This window comes from Sus scrofa, chromosome 10, assembly GCF_054392235.1.
Source record: "Sus scrofa isolate SSC_HxYL_T2T_F1_AM1 chromosome 10, Sscrofa_HxYL_maternal_Yorkshire_Landrace_v2.0, whole genome shotgun sequence".
Classification (NCBI taxonomy): domain Eukaryota; kingdom Metazoa; phylum Chordata; class Mammalia; order Artiodactyla; family Suidae; genus Sus; species Sus scrofa.
The window spans coordinates 90,576,485-90,601,221 of NC_139392.1; the positions used below are offsets into that span (position 1 = coordinate 90,576,485).

Consider the following 24,737-nt stretch of genomic DNA (forward strand, 5'->3'; position numbering starts at 1 on the left):
CAAAATAAGATTCACAAGTGAAGGATGTGATACTAGGCACCCAACCCAGTTAGCCTCAGGAGCTGGGCATGACGTCTATCAACGTTCATTTCATTTCCTCGGTGAAAAGGAAGCCATCGGTCAAAGTTGGCACTTTCGCAGCTGGACCATCTCTGTTCCTTTTTTTTTTTTTTTTTTTGGTCGTCTCACTGAGGCATGCAGAAGTTCCTTGGCCAGGGATCGAACCTGTACCACAGCAGTGACACGACTGGATCCTTAACCTGAGCCACTAGGGAAGTCCCATCCCTGCTCTTTAATTGTCCCAGGAGGGTTCAGACACCACATTTTTTTTTTTTTTTGGCTTTTTAGGGCCACATCCATGGCATATGGAAGTTCCCAGGCTAGGGTTTGAGTTGGAACTGCAGCTGCCAGCCTACACCACAGCCACAGCCACAGGGGGTCCAAGCTGCGTCTGTGACCTACACCACAGCTCATGGCAATGCCAGATCCTTGACCCACTGAGCAAGGCCAGGGACCGAACTAGTATTCTCATGGATACTAGTTGGGTTTGTTACTGCTAAGCCATGATGGCAACTCCCAGACATCACAGGGTTTTTTTGGTCTTTGTTTTTTTTTCTTTTTAGGGCTGCACCTGCGCCATATGGAGGTTCCCAGGCTAGAGGTTGAATTGAAGCTATATCTACCAGCCTACACCACAACCACAGCAACTCGGGATCTGCATCTCGTCTGTGAGCTACACCACAGCTCACAGCAATGGCAGATCCTTTAACCCACTAGTGAGGCCAGGGATTGAACCTGCGTCCTCATGGATACTAGGCGGGTTTGTTAGTGCTGAGACACGATGGGAGCTTCCAGATGTCACAGATTGTTTTATACAACCTGTGCGTGCACTGTTACTGCTTCTCTTGTTGCCAAGGGAGCCTGAAACTTCTTCAAATTATACCAGAAGCAGCGGTGGGTTTTTGGAATTTTTAGAAATGCAGGAGAAACTGCTCTAGTCGGTGACATCTTTGTGGAGGGTCCCTCATTGCTGTACTCATTTACCCATTTCAACCATGAGCTCCATCCCCCAGGCTTTTCTCAGTGACTCTCAGGTACCTCAGCCTGGATGTGTATATGGAGAAACAAAAACCCATAAAGTAGACACAGAAACACAACGCTAATCCAAGTGAGCTGCAATATGACCGGGACAATACATTTATGGCCAGGCAGGAGGGCAAAGTAGGCTCTTTCTCCACAGATTTGCCCACCTCATTTTTTCCCTCTTTGTGACACCAGAATTTATACCTTGGCTGTTTCTAACTGGCAGAGATTGTGTTCGAACCCTACAGAAAGCAATTCGTGGCTTTGGACGAGGGTAGATGGCTAGAGTCTGAAAAGCCTGACAGAACAGCTAGTCTAATCCCTTCCGTGTATCATGAGAAACGAGTGGTTCAGAGAGGTCATTGGTCTTACCCAGGTCACACAGCAAGTTGGTGAGGAAGCAAGAATGAGGTCATTTGACCCCCGACCCAGGAGCTAAGTGCTTGAACTGGGGAGAAGGGACAAGGGTGAAAAAGAAAAGGAGGGACTGTCTCCAGAGTTCCCTCTTGGTGACCTCAGGAGAGTCGTGGAAAAACACAATCTCACCAGCCTAAGCGACAACATGTTTAGATTCCAAGGTTCCAGTCAAAAGAAGATTGCTTAAATTCTTCAAATATTTGCTTATTTTGAAGGACTTTTAGGGGACACTTTTCAATCCTTCTGTGTTTTTTTTTTTTTTTTTTTTTTTTTTTTTCTTTTTCCTTTTTACGGCTGCACCTACAGCATATGGAAGGGCTAGGGTCGAACTGGGGCTGCAGCTGCCGGCCTACACCACAGTCACAGCAAAACTGGATCCAGTGGCATCTGCGACCTACACTGCGGTTTTCTGCAACGTGAGATCCTTAACCCACTGAAGGAGGCCAGGGATGGGCTAGAAAATGCATCCTCACGGACACTAGGTCAGGTTCTTAACCAGCTGAGAAACAACAGGAACTTCCAATCCTTCTGGTTTTATGTTAAGCTAGTATGTCTAATATTGGAGAGATTTTCTACGTTAAGAAAGCCAAATGGTTTATTTTCTTTAGGGTATTTCCTAGTCTAATTTAAACATGGAGTATTTATGAGCAAACTGACCAATATTTTTCTTGGTATATTCTTGTGACAATATTTAAGCAATCGTATATCTTTACCATAAAGAAGACAAATAACATGCCTATAATTTTTGACTCTCTGGCAATAACTTTTGTGAAGTCATATTAGAAACACACAATATGAGCGAGCACCTTTTTCACTGTTTTTAACCCTAATTTTTGCCATATCATCAAGAAAATGGAAATAGCATCTATGTATTTTCCAATAAGCAAATATAATTTTAATATTTTATATATTTTAGCTTCATTCGTAGGAAAGAATTCCAATGACCCTTGGAACCTGTGACTTAGACATGTAGGCGCACTTTAAGTGTCGTAATTCATGGTTTAACCATTGTCTAAGCAGGACATAACAGTTTCAGTCAGTTGATGTGGTCAAAGGCTTATTTTTGCCAAGATTTTTAGAAACTATCAGCAATTCATAGAGAAATCTTGGGATGTTTATCATGAGACTTGCGCGGTTGAATTCCTCTGATTTCAAGGGTATTATGCCCCCCCCCCTTTTAACTTTGAAACATTGCCAGTTTTTACCAAGCCTTTAACTTTGGCTAACTCTGCTGTCATCCCCTCACATTTAATTGATTTAGGGTGGATTCTACCTACTCACGGCCCTAACATGTCAGTTTCTGAAATAAAAATGAAAGTGGGAAGAAGGTATTGGAGGGGCGTGAAGGGCTGCTTTAATTGCTGGCCGGGAGTGGGGGGTGTCTTTGAACCAGTTTCTGTTTTCTCATTGGATGGAGGAGAATGGAGGCAGGCAGAAACGGCTAAGGAAGCTTCAAGAAGTTACGTGGGAAAGAAGTGGCCAAACTTTGAGAACGTTCACCCTCGACAATGTTGAGATTCTCGGTGGTAACAATGTGATGGTCCTGTGTACCCTGGCTTCCCAATTTCATTTCCTAATCGCGATAAGTACAAAAAACAAAACAAAACAAAAACAGAAAAATCTAACGTCTCCACACTGTTTTCCAGACGCATGGGCCCAGTTATGCAGGGGTCTGAATACCCAAAACACACTCATTACTTTGAAGAAATTGTAGTCTATAGATGGTCGAGTTAGGAGTTAGGTGTTCTTTTGCATTTGTTCTTTATTTTGATGAAATAAACGTTCCGTCCATGATAATGATTTGGCTGGTAAACAAGCCTGGAGCCAGCGCGATGGCTGTTCCCCGAGAGGGAACACGCATCCTTCCTCTAAACGGGAACCGCCCGGAAGTCCTGGGGATGCGAGAGGCGGGGAGCAGCAAACCTCTGCCCGCTCCCCCGCGGCGAGTTCTGGGACACACCGGGGAACCGTGCTGCCGCGATCCCCTCGTAGGGTCACCGCCACCACGGTGGGCGCAACGCGGTGGGGGAGTGGGGCTGGCTGGAGAAGGGGATCTGCTTCCTTGGCGCCGCAGCCGGTGACCCCATCGATGGCAAGGGCGCTCGGGTTGAGTTTCCTGCACTGTTAAGCCCTCTTGGGCTGCCACTGTCCCCTGCCCCTTTTCCTCCCTCCCTTCTGGCCAGCTGTGTGAAGGATCTAGAGGAGGTGACTAGGGCGTGGAGACCCAGGTGGGGGCTAGAGCCAAGGAGACTGTCTGGCCGTCCCCATTCCGGATTCCTTGGAGCCGCGGTGAGTCCATCTGGAATCCATCTGGAGCCTTCTCAGGGGACAGAGCGAGGCAGTTTTGGGGTGCAGGCGACAGGGTTAATGTGCAGGGACGGGGTGCGGTTGGTTTGGGAACTCTCCGTCTTCAGTGACCTTCGGGTGAAACAGGTCGGATGTCCCCAAAGAGGAGGGGACCAGGAAGCTGGACGGGATGCAGACTGGGGCTGGAGTTTGAACCGTGTGAGTCGCTTGCCCTCTCAGAGTCTCAGGCGGCACCTCAGATGGAGATGTGAGAGGACGAAGGCGTTTTATACCTCGCAGAGAGCTCTCCAAGATGTAAGGAAATACCTTTTGCGCAGACGGCAAGTGAGCAGGGTCTCCCTGCCGCCGGAGCCCCCCCAGGATCTCCGACCTCCGCCCACGTTTCCGTGGAACGCCGCTCGCGACCGTGCGGCTTGGATCGAGCAGTTTCTGGGCACATCCCTTTGGCGGTTCTTCTAGACCAACTCTGCCCCCACCGTCGGGGAGAGGACCCGCCTATGCTGGACCCCTGTCCGTCCTGTGCGCGCTCGGACTCTGACCTCCACTCTCCATCCCCGGATCCCCTGCCCAGTCCCCAGCCTTACGGAGCATTCACCTTTCCTCCGGGGACCTCATGTGCCCGGCTCCTCTGTCTTTGAGGACGCGCGGGAGTGGCCGGGCTTGGGAGGGTGGGCGGAGCTGCGAACTCGCCGCAGCCTTGGGGACCTCTCAGTCCTCCTGACCCCTGGGCCGGGGTTAGGGGCGCAGCGAGAGGGGGTTGTAGGAAGAAGATGGACACAGAACTGGGAGACTCCGGGGGATTTTACCTCTTGTGGCCATAAGGCAAAAACCCTGACAAAAGGTGTCCTATCTCCATTTCCCACGGAAATAAATTCTAGCCCCTCGCAGCATCTCCTCTCTACTAAGTACAGCCCACCTAAGGAAGTTCTCGGTCTGGCCCCTCGGACGTCGCCAGTATTTCCGCCCTGGGGACGTTCCGTTCAGTCTCTGCTCAGCTCAGGCCTGAGGAGCTCTGCTTTGTCCGCCTCCCTCCCCTGTCCCCGGAATAGGGCCCGGGGACCCGCCACCCGGAAACCCTGCCCCGTAGGGATCTGCGCGGCCCCCCATTTCCCCCCACCGTCGCCGAAGGCCACGTTTTTCTCGGGCGGGAATCTTTTCCCGCCTTACAAATAGCTGGCCCAAGCCCGGTGCCCTCTTTGGTCGCCTAGGCCTGGACATAGCCCGGGAGACGCCGTGGCGACCCTTGTTAGCTGCGTCCCGCAGATACCTCGCCCGAGCAGTTACTCCCCTGCGGTGGTTTCCCTGGAAAATCTTTCCTCGGCCCCCTCCCGCCCTCCCTGAGGGCCAGGAAATGTTTGAATCTGCATAGAAAAGGCGCAATTTAAGTGCTGGGTGGGGCGCAGTGGGGCGGGACAGGGGTTGCGGAGAGGATTGAATTTCTCTTCGCTCGCAACCTTCCGTCGGCGGATAAAGCGCAAGTTTGTGGATTTCGCCCCCAGAGAGATTGCAAAACCGATGAAACAGAAAGTGTCCAGTGAGATGCAGAGTTTGCCCAGATTTCCCTGCAGAGGCGTTTGCGGAAACCCCTGTGATGGGAACTTTCTGCATTTCGTGTACGGAGGGAGCTAAAGGAAAGGAGGGAAGGGAGCGGGGCGGGGAGGGAGGCATTGGGAGCGTGAAGCGTGAAGCGTGTGTGTGTGTGTGTGTGTGTGTGTGTGTGTGTGTGTGTACGCGCGCGCGCGCGCGCGCGCAGGGGGGGAGGTTGTGCCCGGGAGCGGGGGCGTCACAGCGGGGGCAGAGGAAGGAGTGCAGAACGTCCTGCAGGCTAATTGGCTTAAGACGTTCTGCAAGCGCTTGGAAAAGGTCGTTGAAGGAGTTCGCTGCACACACACCAAATAATAATCTTAAAAAAGAGTGCCGGGCATGCGCACACGGAGGATGCCATATTGGAAGGAGGCTGTAGTGGGAGTCGGAGGACCAGAGCGGGCGCGCGAGGGAGGCGGCGGGCGGGGAGTGAGCGAGGCAGAGCGAGCGAGCGGGCGGGCGAGGCCGGCGTCCCCACCCCCCCTAACCCCCGGCGGCGCCCGGGGCCTCGGTCCACCCACGGGGAGGACGAACTTCACCAGGTAGGACGCCGCGCCGGCCGCTGTCCCCGCGCCCAGCCCGCCCCGCGAGCAACCCTCCGGCCCGCAGGTTGAGTGCGCCGGGCAGGCTTCTTTTTTTCCAGCTCCGAAAAAAAAAAAAAGGGAAGCTCGAGCTAGCCCGGGAGTGGGGGGCTGGAGGAGGGGGTGCCGAGGGAGAGAAGCGAAAGAGAAGGGCTGGAGGAGAAAGCGACAGCACTTGAGCAGAGCCCCAAACTCCGCGCTGCGCTCCGGGTTGTCATTTTTGCTCCCCCGTCCCCTTCCCCCTCGTCCCTCCGCTTTGAAAAAGCCGGGCCTTGCGGGAGTCCGTCCGTAGTTGCAAAGTGTCCTCCCGGGTGCAAAGCTGTCCTCTCCCGCCGCCCACCTCCCGCATTTGTGCGCTCGTTTTAGCGACGCAGCCGCCCTTGCTACCCCCCGCGCTCCCTCGTCTTCTCTCGGGGGTCTCTTTCTTCGGCTTCCTTTTTTTTTTTCCCCCCTTTCCTTTTCTTTTCGGTGTGTCTGTTAGGGGTGGCAGGAGGGGGGTGTGGAGAAGATGGTGGGTGAGTACTGGAGACCAACCATCTAGAGGATTAAAAATCGTGTACATATTCGGAGTCACCCCTTTGGAAACATTTGCCTGTGCAGCTGAAATGAAATTGTCAGTAGTAGTTTCGGAGCGAGCTCCGGTATGGATGATCTTTTTGTTCTTTTTTTCCCTTTTTTCCCCCTTTTCTTTTTGGTGGTACATTAAAGTAATATCCTGTCACTTGGGGCTTTCCTGTTGTCTACTCTCATGTGACCTCCTTTCAAAATTACTAATCTGATCTGGCTTTCGAGTTTATTTTTTAGTACGTGTGTGTGTCAGTCAAATCCGCCCAAAAAAAAAAAAAAAAAAAACTGTAGGGACTGCTAGATCGATCTATTGATTTTTGACCCGGGGCTGCGCCAGGGGATTAGTTGGGAGAAGGGGGAGTTTAGGGGTTGGGGGGTTGGGTGATTTGCGGTGGGCAGACGCACAGTCCAGAACCGGATCTGTACTCGTGTTTTCTTGGAAGCAACTGCCGGGAAGCACTATTTAGAAGCCGTGCCAGTTTCAATATGGCGGGCTAAGGTGGCTTTTAAAAACTGAAAATAAAGGTTTTGAGGTGGGAAAAAACCCAACCGGAGATGCTGTCCCTTAGTTTCAACTCTCTTTGGCTACTCCAGTAGCTGCTTTAGCGAATTAAATGGGAAAAAAGAGAGGGAATGAGCTGCCCTAGTTTTTTCCGTGGTTAGAGTCTGCGTGTCCAGTCGATTGCTGGAGGGGAGAGGGCGACCGCTGGCCCGGACCGGGGCGTCCGAGCAAAACTGTTCTGTGTGCCTTTGGATTAGTGTGCATACCTGTGTGTGCAGTTGGGTGGGGGGAGGGGGTCAAAGAGATCCGCCCCTAATTCGTGTGTGCGTCTTGGAACCGGACCCTGCTATGATGTGACATGACAAACTGCTGACACGTGGTGCAAAATACAGGAGGGCAAAGGGAATGATTTATTTCGGCTTTCTACGAGACGAGTTCTCGTTCTCTGTAGGCTAGATTCTGTGTGGGTAAAGCTAGGTAGGTGGGAGGAGGAGGTGCTTACTAAAAGGACTAACAGTCCAGGGTTTCGGGTGCAGCCTGGCTGCAGACGCCCGTGGGGTGTTTTGCGTGCAGGGGGCGCGCTGCGCCTATTGGTGGGCATCTGGTACAGTTCGTACAGAGGTGGGGTGGGAGGTCGGGGGGCCGTCGTCTCAGGCGTGGGTGTGTGTGTGTGTGTGTGTGTGTGGGTGTGTGTGAAGGTGGAGCGGGGGGAAGGGCGGGGGCGCCCGGAGCTCCGCTTTAAAGCGTGGAGGGAGGAGTTGCGCTCCAGGGAAGGTGGGGGATGGGAAGAGCGTTCGCGGAAGAAAGTGTCCTTTGCTCCTGCCGGGTTTCGATCGACAGGGCTGGATCGGCGAGGGGCGTTCGCCCAGGAGCTTGCAGGGGTGTCGCCTTGGGTTTTGAGAAGACTGCTGGGAACCCGGGAGAGGCCGGCCTCCGGGACCAGGGAGGGTCTGAGAGTGGAGTTTGAGGGCAAAGTCGGAGCTTCTAAGTGGAGCCCGAGGGAAAAGCAAGAAAACCGAGCTCCCTTAGCTGGGAACAGGGGTCCCCGACAGGGGTCGCCAGTGGCCAGAATGCAGCTGCCGGGCGGAGGTCGGGCAGTGGTGCCCCCGGGGTGGACCGGGGCCGCTTGGCAGCCACGCGTAGTACCCGGGGGCCGGGCGAGGGACAGGTCCAGGGGACCTTCTCAGGGCCCGCAGACCTCATGGCCCATCTGCCTAGTGTGCCAAGACGTTTTTAAATCCTAGGGTTAAAAAGACAGCGCTGGCCAGGTCTGTAGTTACCGCAGTAACGTAGTCTCTGGGCGTTCGCGGGGGCCTAGGGGCAAGATCGGTGGGGTCAGCTCATCCTCCCACTTAGACGGACACAGGCCTGTCCCTCTCGGTGTGGATGGGGGCTGGGGGGAGGTGTTACCAGGATTGGAGACCTCGCAGCAGATTTTCCCTCCCACCTGGACGGCCAGGCTTGAGCGATCCGCGACCCTCAGGCCCGGGCGCGTTTCACCCCCCCCGCCTCTCCATCCCCGGGCCGAGGCGGCAGCGCGTTCCCCGGTGCCCCCGACTCCGCGGGTCCTGCCAGAGACGAGCTCCCCCGTGGGCTTCGCCGAAGTGGAAACCAACCTAAAATGGCTCTGTGCTTGTAAACTGCAGTTTCAGCCGGGAACCCCTCCCCTCGCCCTCCTGACGTCGCCGCTGACAAGCGCACAATTCAGTCCAACGCCCCGAAACCTGCGATTTTGCACGGAGCTGGGCCATGGAAGCGAATATACAACAGCTTACAAAGAACATTCCACAGGGTTCTTGCAGGGCCCAAGTTTCCCTCCTTGTGGGGAGGAGCTGGAGGAGGGAGGCACGGAGATCAGGCTGGAGCACGGCCGACCCCCGCCTCGGAACCGGGGCTGGCGACTTCTACGCGGAAAAACCCCAGGGAGACGCCCGGGGGACGCGGGGGGCGGCCCCGCGGAGCGATGGCTACTTTCAGGGGCTCTCGTCCTTGACCGCCTTGGTGGTGTCGGGAGTCCGGACACGACGCCGGGAAGCCTGCGAGGCCGTTTCCAAACTTCTGGAGACCAGCTTGCAGTTTCGCTTTCGGAATTTTCGGGATCTTTGGGTTTATAGAATTGGGTGGGATTCCGGGAAGGGCAGGGCGCCGGGGGCTGGCCGCGGGGATACTCGTTCCTTACAGTGGAGCAGTCAGGACTCCCGCCCTCCGCCCCTCAGCCCCCGGGCCCGCGCTGGCGACCCCTGCGCTGGCTCCCTGGACCCGGCGCGCGGGCGCCTTGGAAGGTCTGGGGCTCCCGGCTCGGCTGAGCGTGGTCCTCGCGCCGGGTTTGTCCGCTCCAGCAGCGCAGCCGCGGCGCATCCGAGCCCACTGGTGGGAAACCGCCTTCGACGCGGGCAGACCCGCCGGAATCCAAATCCATCGCCGCTGCCCTCGACTTCCCTCACCGTCCCCCATCCTTGCACCGCAGCCGAGGGACCCGTGGGACCGATTGGCGTGTCTGCACCAAGCAAATGGACCCAGGTTTCACCGGGTCGGAGAAAAAGCGAAAACAGGCTTCAATTCGGCACCATTTCCTGGAGAGGCGGTTGGGGGGTGGGGAGGGAGACCCAGCGGGGGGGGGGGGGGAGAGGCCTCGGTGGTCAAAAGGAATTGCTGGCTAGACTCCCCTTTGAGATAGGGGATCTGCTGCTACTTTCTCCCAGCGAAGCATTAAATTTGCACACATTCTGCTTCCTCCCTTCCATAAATAAGTACTGTCAGATTTTTATCTTGGCTCATTGCTGGGACCCAGCCGCCTGCCTGGAAGGGCGGGCGGGGGCGGGGGACTGACCCCCCCACACACACACCAGAGACCCTCCCAGTCCCCTACCCAAGCTGTGCTCGGACCCATTCCTGCGCGTCGAGGAATTATCCAGAGGCAGGGCGATTCAGCTGCCCTTACCCTAGAGGGGAGTTTGATCAGCCACTGTTTTGATGTGTGTTTTTCTAGAAGTGCCAGCTGAGACCTGCAGGGATGACAGAGGAGTATTTTCCATTTCCCATTAGGATACCCACACCTTGAACCTCAAACAGGCCATCCTACTGGGACGTGAGTTTCACTAATGACAGAAGTAATTGATCTGAGAGCTTTTCCCCTTCATGGTTTCTTGCGGAAATTATGGACTAATTTTTTTTGAAATCTTGCTGGGTATAAATAACTAGTTTCATGATTATTGACCAAAAACAACAACAACAACAACAAAAACGAAAGCAGAAGAGGATCCCGAAGAAAGGGAAAAAGCCTTGGTGACCTCCCAAAATTTCTCTTATTGTTAATTATTATTGTTACTGCAGCAGCACCTTCAGCATTTGGAAGTTCCCCGGCCAGGGGTCCAACAGGAGCTGTAGCTGCCCATCTATGCCATAGCCGCCACGCCTGCAGGATCAGAGCCACATCTGCGACTTACCACTGATGGATCCCTAACCCACTGAGTGAGGCCAGGGATTGAACCAGCATCCTCACAGACACTATGTCGGAACCCGCTGAGCCACAGTGGGAACTCCCATTTTTCTTTTTCATGAGATCTTCCTTTATTCTAGGATTGCTGAATGTTTGTCAGGTGCCATTTCTGCCCACTCTAGCTGAGGTGGCACTTTCTACCTTTTTCCCTATGCCGTTGTCCCCAAAGGACGTGCCACATCTGAGCAGAAATGCTGGCTGATGGAAACACAGCTCTGAGCATAAGTGAATGCGGCTTCCCTTTAAGGGATGGAAGAAGCTCATACAGTGAAAATGCAGACTCTGTTTGGCCTCAGATGCAGCCTAAATGTTTTTGTAAGGATTTCGAAGTCAAAGAGTTCTTTTTTTTTTTGTCATTTGAACAAAAATAGTCTCCTGTGGCGTTTGAATGACCTTCCGTTCTAGTATTGGATAACATTTCTCTTGCTACATTTTATGCTTCGGAGCTTTCAGAGTTCATGTGACGGCGTAGTGGTCCCTAAGAAGAACTTGCAAAATGTTCCTGCTGCCCACCCCCCAAGAAACGAGGATTTGTAGTGCAAGGTGCATTTTGTGTTTTCTTGACTGTTCTTATGTTGCCTGGGTAGCACCTTACTGTCCCCATTCTGCAAGTCAAAAAAAAAAAAAAAATCAAATTAGGGACATTCTGCTTGTCATGACAAACCAATCCACACACTTTGTGGTGATCCGGGATCTGACAGCTCTGTTTTGTAAGGAAGGGTCCTGACACAGAACGTCTGGCTGTGTGACCTTGGACCAATTACTGAATGTCATCTTTCTGAGCCTCAGCTTCTATCTCTACAAAATGCGTTTTGCACTGGAAGCTCACTCAGAGCCCCATGCTGCTCTTTGGGGGACGGGGGGGGGGGGGGCAATCGGTGATCAAACATATCCCATGCAGACACAGCTCGGATCCTGCGTTGCTGTGGCTGTGGTATAGGGCAGCAGCTACAGCTTCGATTTGACCCCTGGCCTGAGAACTTTCATATGCCGTGGGTGCGGCCCTAAAAAGCAAAAAAAAAAAAAAAAAAAAAAAAGCTACTTATTTAAACATGCATTGTTTGCCCGCCACTCTTATTTCTCAGTGATTCATCTTGCAGACTCCTGTCCAGAAAGTGTCGTGAAAACACGACTGACCATCGTCCCAGGTGGTGTCTGTGAACCATCACTATTCGGGAGGAACAGGTGGTTATTGTTATGGGGGTATGAGCTCCCCATGGGGCCGAGGTTTCAGTCGTGCTCTGGAAAAGGTGAGGTGGGGAGAAGACTGAAACACACACGTGTGGCCTTCAGATAGATTCCCAGTCACAGCAGGCCGGTGCTCGGTCAGCGTGTCTTTGCAGACAGGCCATGAGGAAACACCTCATGTGCGTTTGCTTTGGTAACTCCTCAGACCAGAAGGGACCGGCCCCCAAAGCCCCCGTACCCCACCTTCCCGGCCGGCCTGAGTGCCTGGAACTTACTGGGTTCATATTCATCGTGCGGGTGGGGACTGCAGCCTCCAGGTAGCCCAGCGAGTGGGAGTCGGATCCGACGGTCCGTCTTCCATGCCCGCTCTTCAGGTTGGGCCCTGGGACAGGACTTCCTCTCTGTCAGGGCTGAAGGTGTCCTGAGTCCGGATGAAACGCGATCGTGTTGGCGAAACCACGTGTTGGCTGAAGATTTATAAACAGGAAGTTTCTAGACAGTGTGTTGTAAATACAGGAAGGTATTTAATGCAGGGCTTGCAGCCTAAGGAGCCCGAGACACAGTCACAAGGGAGGGTTAGAGGATTCAGCTAAAGCTACCACGTCAAACTTCTTTTTTTTTGTTTTTTTTTGACTTTTAGGGCTGCCCTGTGGCATATGGAAGGTCCCAGGCCAGGGATCAAATCAGATCAGCTGCCGGCCTCTACCACAGTCACAGCACCTGGGCATCCGAGAGCCACGTCTGCGACCTACACCACAGCTCACGGCCACGCTGGATCCTTAACCCACTGAGCGAGTCCAGGGATCGAACCTGCATCCCCATGGATACTACTCAGATGCGTTGCCCCTGCGTCACTACGGGAACTCCCCCAGGTCAAGCGTCTTTAGTATGGGATTTGCATGATCAGCACAGCAGGGTCCCCGTGAAAAGATACCACCATGGTTCTCCCCATTCCTACTCAGAAAGTTTTACTTTCTGGCCCTTAGGTTTCTGTTCTTTTGATAAGATAGATGTCTTTGACAATGATGTGGAAAAAGAATCCATTGTGCTCTTGGTTTCATTAAAAAAAAATTTTTTTTCTTAAAAACAAAAGCACCACCTTTTGGTAGCTACCTTGCTTGTGAAAGCGTTTGGTGAATTCTGCAGAGTCAGAATAGCATCAGCAGGTGTGAGTACAAAAGAGGGGTTTGGAGCTGGTGGGACAGATTTTTATCCTGTGATATCCCCCCCCCTGCAGTTTTATTGGCTGAGAAAAGATATGGGGTTATTTAAGCAGATTTCTCCTAAATTTGACAAGTTTTTCTTTTTTTCTTTTAGTTAAAACTGAATTATGAACTGCATCATGTTCATGTATAATCAAGTGTATGAAATTCCAAGTGCAAGTTCCTACAGTCTCATTTAAAATATAATTTCCACAGATGCTCACAGTGGGGACCTGCCCTGTAACACAGGGACCTCTACCCTATATTCTGTGATAACCTCTGTGGGAAAAGAATGGGACAAGGGATAGATACGTGTGTGTATAACTGAATCACTTTCTTGTACAGCAGAGATCATCACAATGATCAGAAAATTTCATCCAGCAGTTCCTGTTGTGACTTGGTGGGTTTAAGAGAATGACGCTGCCTCTCTGAGGATGCAGGTTCGATCCCTGGCCACACTCCGTGGGTTAAGGATCCGGCGTTGCTATGGCTCTGGTGGAGGTCTCAGCTGTAGCTCTGAATTGATTCCTAGCCTGGGAACTTCCATATGCTGCAGGTTTGGCTGTAAAAAGAAAAAAAAAAAAAAAAAAATTCATCCAAAAAAAAAAAAAAAAGGAAAAAGTGAAAACTACACCTTGGATCTGTGGGTCTAGGGATTAATGATGAAAGGACTGTGGGAGCACTCTGATTTGGAATTACCGGTTTACTCTGAATAATGTTCAACTTAAAAATAGTAGCTACTGGGAGTTCCCTTCGTGGCTCGGTGGTTAATGAACCGCACTAGGATCCTGGCCTTGCTCAGTGGCTTAAGGATCTGGTGTTGCCTTGAGCTGCGGTGTAAGTCACAGACACGGCTCGGATCCTGTGTTGCTGTGGCTGTGGTGTAGGCTGGCAGCTACAGCTCCAGTTCGACCCCCTAGTCTGAGAACGTCCATATGCTGCAGGCGTGGCGCTAAAAAGCAGAAAAAAGAAAAAAAAAAGTAGCTACATATTTAAATATCCACTCTTTGCCAGCGGATCCTCTAATGCTTCGAATTTACCTCTCCTTCTTGATGATTTATGAGGGTGTCAGCACTTCCATTTTGCGGTGGGGGCACTGAAAGAGAGCCTGAATAACTTGCTAGCAAGTTAGAACGAGAGAGAGCGCGAGGATTTCAATTCTAGTGTTAAATTGTCTTGAAACTGTCATATCCAGTATGTCTGAGACTCTGCCTGGCACTTTAAGTGCATTCACTTTTTTAATCTTTACCGGCGAGTGCTGGTATCTCTATTTTATTGATAATTTATTGAGCCTTTGGGAAAGATACAGAGCCACACGAACAGGTTTTTTTTAAAAAAATGTTTATTTATTTATTTATTTATTTTGTTTTTCTAGGGCCGCACCCGAGGTATGTGGAACTCCCAGGCGGGGAGTCCAATCAGAGCTGTAGCCTCCGGCCTGAGTCAGAGCCCTGGCAACATGGGATCTGAGCCAAGTCTGCGACCGACACCACAGTTCGTGACAATGCTGGATCCTTAACCTCCTGAGCGAGGCCAGGGATCGAACCCACGCCCTTATGGATAAGAGTCGGGTTTGTTACCACCGAGCCGCGACGGGAAGTCCTGGCCTGGGCACTTCTACATGCTGTGGGCATGGCCAAAAAAAATAGGTTTTATTGTAAGTTTTCTCTCCCCCTCCTCTTTTAAAGCTATCACCCCGCTAATGAGGGTGGGAGCAACAGAAAACAATTCTCCAGTCCTGGGAGTCGTGGCGCGTGGAAATCAGGAGGACGTAGGTACGGAGGGCCAGGGAAGAAAGCCGGAATTGTCCCTGTACGAGGTGGCCTCGGGCCCTCAGGGGCACAGCGGGTGATTTTTGTCGCTGGTAGCAAACTGAGGGTGCAGCCCCAGCGCTGTCCCCTGGGAGGTCCGGACCTCTCTGCCTTGCTGCTCCCACTGGGTGGTCAGGTCCCCCTGGGCTCCTCCCGGGGTCGGGTTGGCCTCAGGCTTGAAGCTGGCCATGCAGAGCCCGCTCCACTTACCCTGCGAGTGGAAGTGCATGTCGCTAACTGAAAAGTCACGTTTTGCCAACTTGACGTAGCTGAGCGTCCGTGGAAATTGGCCTTGGGGATTATTTTAGAAAGCACGCTAGACTTGGCGAGAATAAACTCGCGCGGTGGTTCGAGTGAGCCTCTGGGGAACTCGGAGACCAAGGTCTGCCTCGGCTTTTCGTGTGACCTTGGCCGAGTCTCTTTCCTTTTATCTTCCACCTGCTGTGGGGTTTTTCCTGTGACGAAGGGCAGGACGGATTGCTTGCTAGGCCCGCACATAGTTAACAACCCTGCTTAAAAGTAAAAGACATGTTTGCTTTTCCAGTATTGTGACAAAGACACTCTTTTTGTTAGAGAAACAAAAAACTCTTCCTGCCTTTACAAAGGTTTGTGCTTAACAATTGCAGAGGAAGCATTTACACTTGCAGCCACGCCGCCACGCCTCGCCCCCATCTTCACACTGGGAAGGATGTTTCTCTCCTGGTGGGTGGTTTTTTTTTAAGTTATATACTGAATAGCAGTCATTTTGTCTGGGCGCTGAGCAGAAGTGCTCCGTGGGCAGAGGGGTCTGTCCTTTGGTGTAGATGATGCCAGTTGGGGTGTGACAGAGGTTTGCGACAGAGACTCTGAAGGCACTGTCCGGAACAGCCTTGCAGCGGGTGCTCTGTCTGAAAGAGGCAGTGCCTCTCAAGCACCGTGGGCAGCCTTTGCCACGAGACGAGTGCTGCTGGGAGCCGCTGGGAGCCGTCGAAAAGCCGAGGGGGTTGGAGGGGGAAGCCCACTGCCAGAATTTCGGTTGGGATCCTCTGGTGTTTGCAGTCATTTCTGTAGGGAAGATGCTGGATTTGCCTGTCTGAGGGCAGAGAAGCGGGAAGGGCAGCCTTAGAGTGGACTTGGGTGTGGGGCAGAATCAGCCTGAGAAGGAAGAGGAGGGTTCCTCTGGGAGGCCCTTAGTCCCCCTATGTGTGAACAGGAGGACGGAGGCCTCGAAGGTGAAATTAAGAAATCCAGGAGTTCCTGTAACGAACTGGCTCAGCCCTAACGAACCTGACTAGCATCCATGCGGACGCAGGTTCGGTCCCTGGCCTCACTCAGTGGGTTAAGGATCTGGCGTTGCTGTGAGCTGTGGTGTAGGTTGCAGACACGGCTCAGGTCCCGTGTTGCTGTGGCTGTGGTGGAGGCCGGCAGCTGCAGCTCTGATTCGACCCCAGCCTGGGAACTCCCATATGCCGCAGGCGCACCTCTAAAAAGCAAAAAAAGAAAAGAAATCCGGAGTGCAGATGTTTATCTTTTGAAATATCTCATTTATTTTCTTAATTAATATGGTTGGGGTTAACTCACTCCATTAAACTTCATCTGCTTCCAGTTATTCTTTTATGATGCCTCATCTTTTATTTGTAAACACACAAACAGCAGATATAAACATCACTTCCCCAACCTCCAGTTGTTTGTTGGGGGCTGTTGTTTAAACCCTATGTGGCTCATTTTGCCCAGATCCGTCTGCTAAGGTTGCCACGGATGGGTCCACCTGATTTTGGCCGCTAAATGCTACAGGCCTCATCCTGTGTATTTGATCTTGGTTCATCTTATTTCCAAGTTCTCTGCCTTCATTTTCCACGTGACCCAAATTCAAAGAGGCTTTTAAAGTCCCAGAGGTTAAAGAGGTGTGTGTGTTGGAGAGATGTACCTCCCAGGTTTTTTGGTTTTTGTTTTTCAGGGTGATTTTTTGGATATTTATCGAGCAGCAGGTGCCAAGGAGAGAGTCTTCGAGGCTGCGCAGAGGCGGAGGGTGGGTGGGGAGGCTCCAGCCAGGCCAGTTTTCGCAGAAGCGTTGACCTCAGTGTGCTAATTAAACAGAGAAGAAAGTCGGGGTGCAGCTTGTGATGTGTCAGTTGAACCCGATGGTTTCCAAGGTCCTTCAGGGCCTCACGCTTGGTGGATCCAACCCTGCCAGGTGTGCGTCCCTGATTTCAGGTAAGGAGATGCAGACAACAGATGCCATCTTAATAGAGGCTGATGGTTAAGGAGCACCTCCTTTTTGTCTGCTCCCCTCTCCCTTGCTCCCCAATAGTCCATAGCGCTGTTACTGAAAAACAGCCACCTCTGGAATCAAACACCAGCCCTGCTTCTCTCTGCTCTTTAACCTTCTCTTTGGAGGCAGGAGAATGGCTCTAAGGGAATAACAGAGTATTTGGAGCCTTGGGTTCTGGCTCTTGTCATTGGTTGTCTTTTTTTCTTTTTTAAAAACAATTTTTTTATTCTCTTTTTTTTTTGGCTGTGCCTGCAGCATGCAGAAGTTCTTGGGCCAGAGATCAAACCACTACCACGGTGGTGACAAAACCACATCCTTAACCCACTGAGCCACCAGGGAACTCCTCATTCATTGTCTTTAAAACTCTAACTTAAAATAGGCTTTACTCTTGGAGTTTCTGTTACAGCTCAGTGGTAATGAACCTGACGCGTCTCTGTGAGGATGAGGGTTTGATCCCTGGCCTCACTCAGTGGGTTAAGGGTCCGGCATTGCTGTGGGCTCTGGTGTAGGTTGAAGACGTGGCTTGGATCCCACATTGCTGTGGCTGTGGTGTAGGCTGGCACCTGCAGCTCTGATTTGACCCCTAGTCTGGGAACCTCCATATGCTGCAGGTGCAGCTCTAAAAAAGCAACAAACAAACAAGAAAACGTTATCTTCCCAGCTGGCTGCAAAATGCAGACTGCCCTCTTCCCCTCTGCATCCCTGTCCTGTGAACCAGATGGCTTTGGGCAGTGCAGCAGGTTAAGTCTTTGAGTAGCCAGCTGGGCTTTAGGACCTGATGCACCTCTTTGCTGAGAGCTTCTGGGATCCGGCTTAGACCGTGGTGAAAATTTCCATTTTTGAGTCTCCATTCCGTTTGGGCAGATGCTATATTATTCTCTCTGGCCACAGACACTTTTAACCAGGAGGTCTGGGAAAACCCAGATATCCTCAGGTCCGTGAGTGGGAGGTGAGACCACAGGAGGCTTCTAGAACAGTCCCTGCATTTTGCAGATGACAACAGTGTTGCTTGTTGTGCTTAAAAAGTCAGAGAGTACATTTCACCAAGGGCTGGTTACATTATAGCGTAAAGCCAGCCCTCCTGCAGTCCTCTGCAGGATATGCTCACACATCCAGGGTTCTTTTTTTTTGTCTTTTTGCTATTTCTTGAGCCGCTCCTGCGGCATATGGAGATTCTCAGGCTAGGGGTCGAATCGGAGCTGTAGCCACCGGCCTACACCAGAGCCACAGCAACGCGGGATCCGAGCCGCGTCTGCAAACTACACCACAGCTCACGGCAAGGCCGGATCCTTCACCCACTGAGCAAGGGCAGGGACCGAACCCGTAACCTCATGGTTCCCAGTCGGATTCGTTAACCACTGCGCCACGATGGGAACTCCCAGGGTTCTTCATAAACCCAAGTAAACATGGGTGTTTTTAAATTGACTCTGCAGTAGGGATTTGCAGTTGGATGGACCCCACTCGAGTAAACTTCCTTTCTTCATTTAAATGATACAATTCATACCATTTGGTTGGTGCCCACTTTATGGATCTGTGCCTATGGCTTCAAGACCGTCCCTGAAATGCTCTTCAGTTGTTGGGAATCCCTAGCTCCGTTGCTGAGCTCTGCAGGCTGGGGTGACGCCAGGTTTCACCCTCGAGAGGTGGGCTCAGTCGGTCCTTTTCATCGGCCAGCGTCTTAGTCGATGACTGTGGCACCTCTGAAGCTTGTCTGCACCTGTCCTGCTCGAAGTTGTCCATTCATAAAATCCCCTCTGAAAATTAGGCACCGATGATTAGATGTTATCGCTGCACATCTAACGTGCAGAGGGGTCCCGTGTTAAGAATTCTTTATTTCTTGCGTTCTCGTGACTGTATATGCAACACATGGGCTGGTTTCTCTGAACTGACGCGTATGCATAGGGGTGTGCTGTGCAACGCAGTTCTGTAGCACATGAGGTTACCCGCTTTGTTCTAAGCTTGTGGTCCTGCTCTCATTCATTCCTGTTCAGGTTGTAGGTGACAGGGAAATCCTGGGTTTCAAGTTTGTGCAAGATGTTAGCACCAGATGTCTTTGCTCCCTAGAAAGTCCTGTCTCTTTGACGAGGCCCCACCGCCAAGCTCTTCTGTGTCAGATATTTCATGTCAGCCAGTCGTATGCCAGCCTAAGAAGGGTGTTTACCTTTGAATAGCTTGGAAGTCAGTTTCCGCTGTAAGAAATCCTATATGGCTGCCTCCATGCAAAGACCCATAGTAGAGTAGGTTTTTTTTTTTTTTTTTTGTCATTTCAGGGCTGTACCCTTGGCCTTTGGAGGTTCCCAGGCTAGGGGTCGAATTGGAGTTTAGCCGCCGGCCTACACCACAGCCACAGCAACGCCAGATCCGAGCTGCGCCTGCGACCTACACCACAGTTCACAGCAATGCTGGATTCTTAACCCGCTGATCGAGGCCAGGGATCAGCCAGGGATCAGACCCGCATCCTCATGGATAAGTCAGGTTCTTAACCCGCTGAGCCACAATGGGAGCTCCTGATGGGGTACATCAAGGCCTCACCCTCTTGATGATAAATAAGCAGTAACTGATAGGTAAATAGTAGATAAATGAACTTTCAGGATGGGGCACAGCTCGTCTGCAGCTTCGGGGTTTTCTCTTCTCTTGAGCCAGTCACTCGGAAGGCTGTTCTCTTTCTCCCCGTGCACGCGTCTGTTTGTGAAGCTTGCCGCCCGATGGGGAGGTTAGGTGACAGTCACCACCGTGAATTAGAAGATACAGTCTGTTTTTGTGGGGACCCCAGGCCGCCGCCAGCCCTGGTGCTTAGCCCTCGGCCATCCCTTAGCCCCAGCATATCTTATTTCCCGGGATGGAGCTGTGAATCTGGTTGGGAAAAATGAGCATTCTTAGGCTGGGGCCGCAGGTGGTGTTGGGTTTCAATCTCTTTAGAGCCAAAACTCCTGAAATTTGGTTGAAAAATGGCCAGGCAACTGCCATCCCTCCTCCGAGTAAATCAAGCTCGGAGCTCCGGGCGGACGGCGCCACTCCATGAACCTTTGCCCCCAAGAGCCCGTTCCCCTCCGTTGACGATGGAGCCAGGCAAGGCCCTGCTCTTCTTAGAAGGGGCTGCGGGGGGGCGGGGGGTGGGGGGAGCTGGGAAGAGTGGGAGGTGAGGGGCTCCATCATGCTTCGAAGCAGCGGGGTCCGGGTGACAGTGACTGTGCGAAGAAGGGGGTTTTCCTTGTCGATGGCTCCTGGGCACCTGAAACCCGTTTTCATCTTCAAAGCCATTGGCAGATACGGTTCTTGAAGATGCTCCTGTGATCGCCCAGGCTGTGAGCTGCTTCTCAGGGAACCGGAACCTGGGATGTTTCAGAGATCAGGTTTGGGTGAACAGTTTGGTGGTGCGCCCCCCTTCAGAGTCCTTGGGGGTTTTCCATTTTGATGGACATGGTTGGAAAGGTCTCAGCGGGGATGAGGTGTCCTCGTGCTCCTTTTGACATTCCTGCGGTGCGACAGGAGGCATCTGCTCTGTGATCCAGACGTGCTGGAGTTCCAGGGGCTGCCACGGCAGGCCTGGAATTTCCTAAGCTTTTAGTGTAGGCCTTGGCTTTTCATGTTCCATCTGGAGAGTAGTCTGTCTTCCGAGCCACATAAAAAACAAATAACTGCAAACCTTCCCCCTCTCAGAGTAGCAAGCCAGAGATTGCAAGTATGGTCGTTGGTAGTAAATGGCCCGTTTGTTGCAGCTTTAAGGCAGATCCCTTTGAAAGTACTGGATAATTGGGTAACTTGAAAAGAGATGCGGAGTTCCCTAGCGGTGCAGCCGGTGAAGGATCTGGCGTTGTTGCTGCTATGGTTTGGGTCTGATCCCTGGCCTGGGAGTTTCTGCATGCCTTGGATGTGGCCCCCCCCCCCAAAAAAAGAAAAAAGATAAAAACACACCAGAGAATAAAAAGATGCAACATTTCTCTGATTGATATTAATACATTGTTGTAAAGCTCACTGGAGTTAGTCCTTTTTTTATTTTTTAATTTTTGGTCATGCCCGAGATATGTGGAAGTTCCCAAGCCAGGGACTGAACTCGAGCTACAGCGGTGACAACACCAGATCCTTAACCTGCTGCACCGCAGGGGAACTCCATGGAGTGTGTCCCAAGTGGAACACCTTTGGGTCTTGCCTTTGGATGAATGGCGATCAGAAGGATTTCTAATGCTAAGGTAGCTTCATTAATACAATAGACAGTTTCACCTTTTTGCCTGAATTTTGATCATTTTGGTTTCAAACTAGTTGCACAGTGATGAGAGCTTAACTCTTATCATGTCTCCTAAAGAAATCAAAGAGTTTCTGCTGTGGTGCAGCGGGATCAGCAATGTCTCTGGAGCCCAGGGATGCGGGTTCGATCCCCAGCCTGCCGCAGGGGGTTAAAGGACTCAGCACTGCTGCAGCTGTGGTGTAGGATGCAGCTGCGGCTTGGATTTGATCCCTGGCCAGGAACCTGCATATGCTGCAGGGGTGGCCAAAAAAAAGAAAAAAAGAAGAAGAAGAAAAAGAAAAAAGAAAGAAATCAAGGAGAAGAAGTGGGATATCCCTTAGCACCAGCTTCGGGAGAGGGGAAAGTTTATCGATCGTATCTGGCGATCCGAAGTTGGAGTTGCCACAGCGTTTGATTGCTGTGGATTTAGGAGGAGATCTTCTTTCTTAGAGCCGTCGCTGCAGGGAAGAGAATGACGGGGGGCCGTTCCATTCTAAACCAGTGCCCCTGGGCTGGAGACCCCCAGCCCTCTTGCTGGAAGGTGGGAGAATCCCTTTTCCTGTAATGTGCCTGAGCTAAGAGCAAACACTCAAAGCCACGTTGGGGTTTCTTTGGGGGAGGACCCAGCGGACTCCGCGCAGTGGCTCCCAGGATCTGTGGTCCTCATGGCTGTGCTGGGAGGCGTCAGGCAGCCTTTTCAGTCCCCAGTCTCAAACTCGAGAAATCGCAGAGTATTCCTGCCTTCTGAGGAAGGCAGCTAATACAGAAAGTAGAGACCCGGAGTTCCCCTTGTGGCACAGTGGGTTAAGGATCCCGTGTTGCTGCAAGCTGTGGCGTAGGTCATAGCCACCGTGTGGGGACCTCTCTCCTTTCCTGCACAGCGCTCTCTCCTTGAGGTTTAAGCACCTTGGGCAGCATTTGATGTGAATTTTAAATTGACTTTTTTTTTTTTGACGAGGTGAAAGAAACCAGACGGCATTTGGCATTATTGATAGTCTTGGATGAAAACTTAGCATGGCACATCCTGAGTTCAACAGCACAATCTAAGCAGCCTAATGACGAGCTTATTGAAAAGAAGCACGGTCCTTCTCTGGTGGCTGTGTTGGGATTTGGGATCGGGTGTGTAGCAGGAGCCCTCGGACAGAGCAGTGTAAACGGGATGGAAGCTTATTTCTCTCGGAAGTAGCAGCCTGCAGCTGACAGCACAACTCAGCTCCTGCTCTCCCAGCTTTCCTGCTTGTGGGCCCTTCCTCTGTATGATCTCAGAAGCGGGGAGCCCTGGGTGGTGACTGGTAAAGGCACGACCTTCCACCCAAAGGCGTGACCCTCTGGTTGAACAGCGTCACTCTGCAAGGTTCCCACCGGCCAGCGCGCGGTGGCCTGGCCACATCCTGCTTTAGGGACAGCCCAGCCATGTTGCTTTTGGTGAAGCAGTGACTCCTCGCTGCAGACAGAAGAGGACGTGGAAATTTAGCTTTGCAGGGGGGTGGGGGCTGCACTTAACAGTTTCTGATGCACAGTGATTTTCTAGTCCGTCCACAGGAGCATGTCACGGGATGATCAAGTCGCAAGGCTGGGTTCCCAGGCCCCCCAACACCGTTATCACCCCCTTAAGAAACCTGCCTTAAATCGTCCCAAGTTCAGGGATTGCTGAACTCAGTAGCCCCTGTTTTGTTGGCCTTTCTGGTACTTAGTGCATGGAAACATGGCTTTGTACGTGTAAGAATTTCATAGACGATAAAACCATCTTAATAAGTCAGGGGTGTAGGAGTGGATTTTTAACTGTGAGGGGTGGTCCGCTCCAAGCAGCACCCCACAAAATACATGGCCAGAAACATATAGAGACGCATGTTAAAACATTAAACGTAAAACGTGAAACCCGAGGGAGGTTAGACTCCCGGCTCCCTGTGGTGGGGAGGACGTTTTAGGAGAAATGAAGTGAACTGATGCATTGGACTGAGTTTAAAAAACAGCCCACACTCAGTACGGGTGTCAGAGGGAGGTGCTGAAGGGCAAACTGGGGAAAGATCTCTGCCAGGGTTTTGTGGGATAAGATACGTAGCGCTCTTAAAAATACATAAAAAATGCCCACGAAGGTGAAATGTGGGACAAGTGGGAGCTATCACATGAGGATTGCAAATTACAGTGTTGGGAACAGTCAAAAATCAAAAAGCAACTTCAGGGCGTTCCCGTCGTGGCTCAGTGGTTAATGAACCCAATTAGGATCCACGAGGACACAGGTTTGATCCCTGGCTTCGCTCAGTGGGTTAAGGATCCGGCGTTGCCGTGGGCTGTGGTGTAGGTCACAGATGAGGCTCGCTTCCTGTGTTGCTGCGGCTGTGGTGTAGGCCGGCGGCTGTAGTTCCGATTCGATCCCTAGCCTGGGAACCTCCATGTGCTGTGGGTGCAGTCCTAAAAAGATGAAAGACAAATTAAAAAAAAAACCCAAAACACCAACTTTATGGCCAACAGTAGGGGAACAGCAAAGAAGGGACCTTATTCAGATTATCATAAAAATCATACCATCCTTTCAAGCCGTGTTTTCAAAGATTGCAGTGATGTGGGGAATGCTTTCTTATGTGATCATTAGGCGGAAAATGAATGAAAATTCCAAATTCTGTGTGAACTCAAAAAAAAAAAAAAAAAACCTACAGAGAAGCTATCAGGAGGAGATACAATAAATGCAAAACTGATGATCCCTGGGTGTTAGACTTACACGTGACTTTAATTTGCTCCTTTGTAGTTTTATTTGTGAGACTTGTACAGAGAGTAGAAAGGGAAGGCAAAAGTGAACGTTGCCAAAAAAGCCAACAAGTGACATGTCATTTGCCAAAATAAATAAATTTCGCAGCTGCCTGTGCGGACAGAGCCTTGTCACGTGTCCTTACAGAATAATGTGGGTTTTTGGTATTTTTGTTGTTGCCCTTGACTTCTGTTTAAAACGATGGATCTGGTGCATTTAAATTGATCTTATTTTACAGTCCCGATTACCTTTTTAAAGCATCTAGTTAGAGGCGGACGATGGAGTCGATTCAATGAGAAAGGAGTCGGAAAAACTTGGGCAAACATTTTTCTCTTTAAAAACTGATGTAGAAGCCATGGGTACTTGACCGATGGATTAATAGTTCTGGTCATAGATTTTTTTCCTTGAAGAAAAGCTTTCTGCCTTATTCTATTTGAAGTGGAATAATTTTCTTGCATTTGTAGATGAATGGAAAAAATAGTTTTAGTATGACATAACTTAGCCGCTAGGATTGCTTCTCTTTTGAAACTGTATTGATACAGAAACACAGCACATTCACTAAAAACTACTGCATTAGGAAGATGGTGGTGAAAGATTTGTGGAATATTGCAGGGAAACTGTGATGTTGTCTTTTAAGGGCCTTAGGCTTTAAAATGCCCCTGTTCTCTTTTCACTAGCTTGCTGTGTTAAAACTTTCAAGAGGCCTGAGAATTGGTGATGGTTTAGGATATGTTCCAAACTCAGATATAATACACTCTAGCTTTCCTCTGCAGTGGT

At 51.3% G+C, this 24,737-nt stretch overlaps 1 protein-coding gene across 5 annotated transcripts in view; it reads left to right on the forward strand.

Annotated features, from left to right (window-relative positions):
* The first annotated feature begins 5,324 nt into the window (after positions 1 to 5,324).
* SFMBT2 (Scm like with four mbt domains 2) overlaps positions 5,325 to 24,737 on the forward strand; it is a 193,387-nt gene continuing 173,974 nt past the window's right edge. For 3 of the 5 annotated variants that reach the window (XM_021065006.2, XM_084980991.1, XM_084980990.1), the window contains exon 1: positions 5,751 to 5,933. The gene's annotated coding sequence lies outside the window, so the exon portion shown is untranslated. Of the gene's footprint in view, positions 5,421 to 5,750; positions 5,934 to 11,064; positions 11,084 to 24,737 lie in introns of those variants that run through there. The other 2 variants (XM_021065007.2, XM_084980989.1) reach the window with 2 other exon arrangements.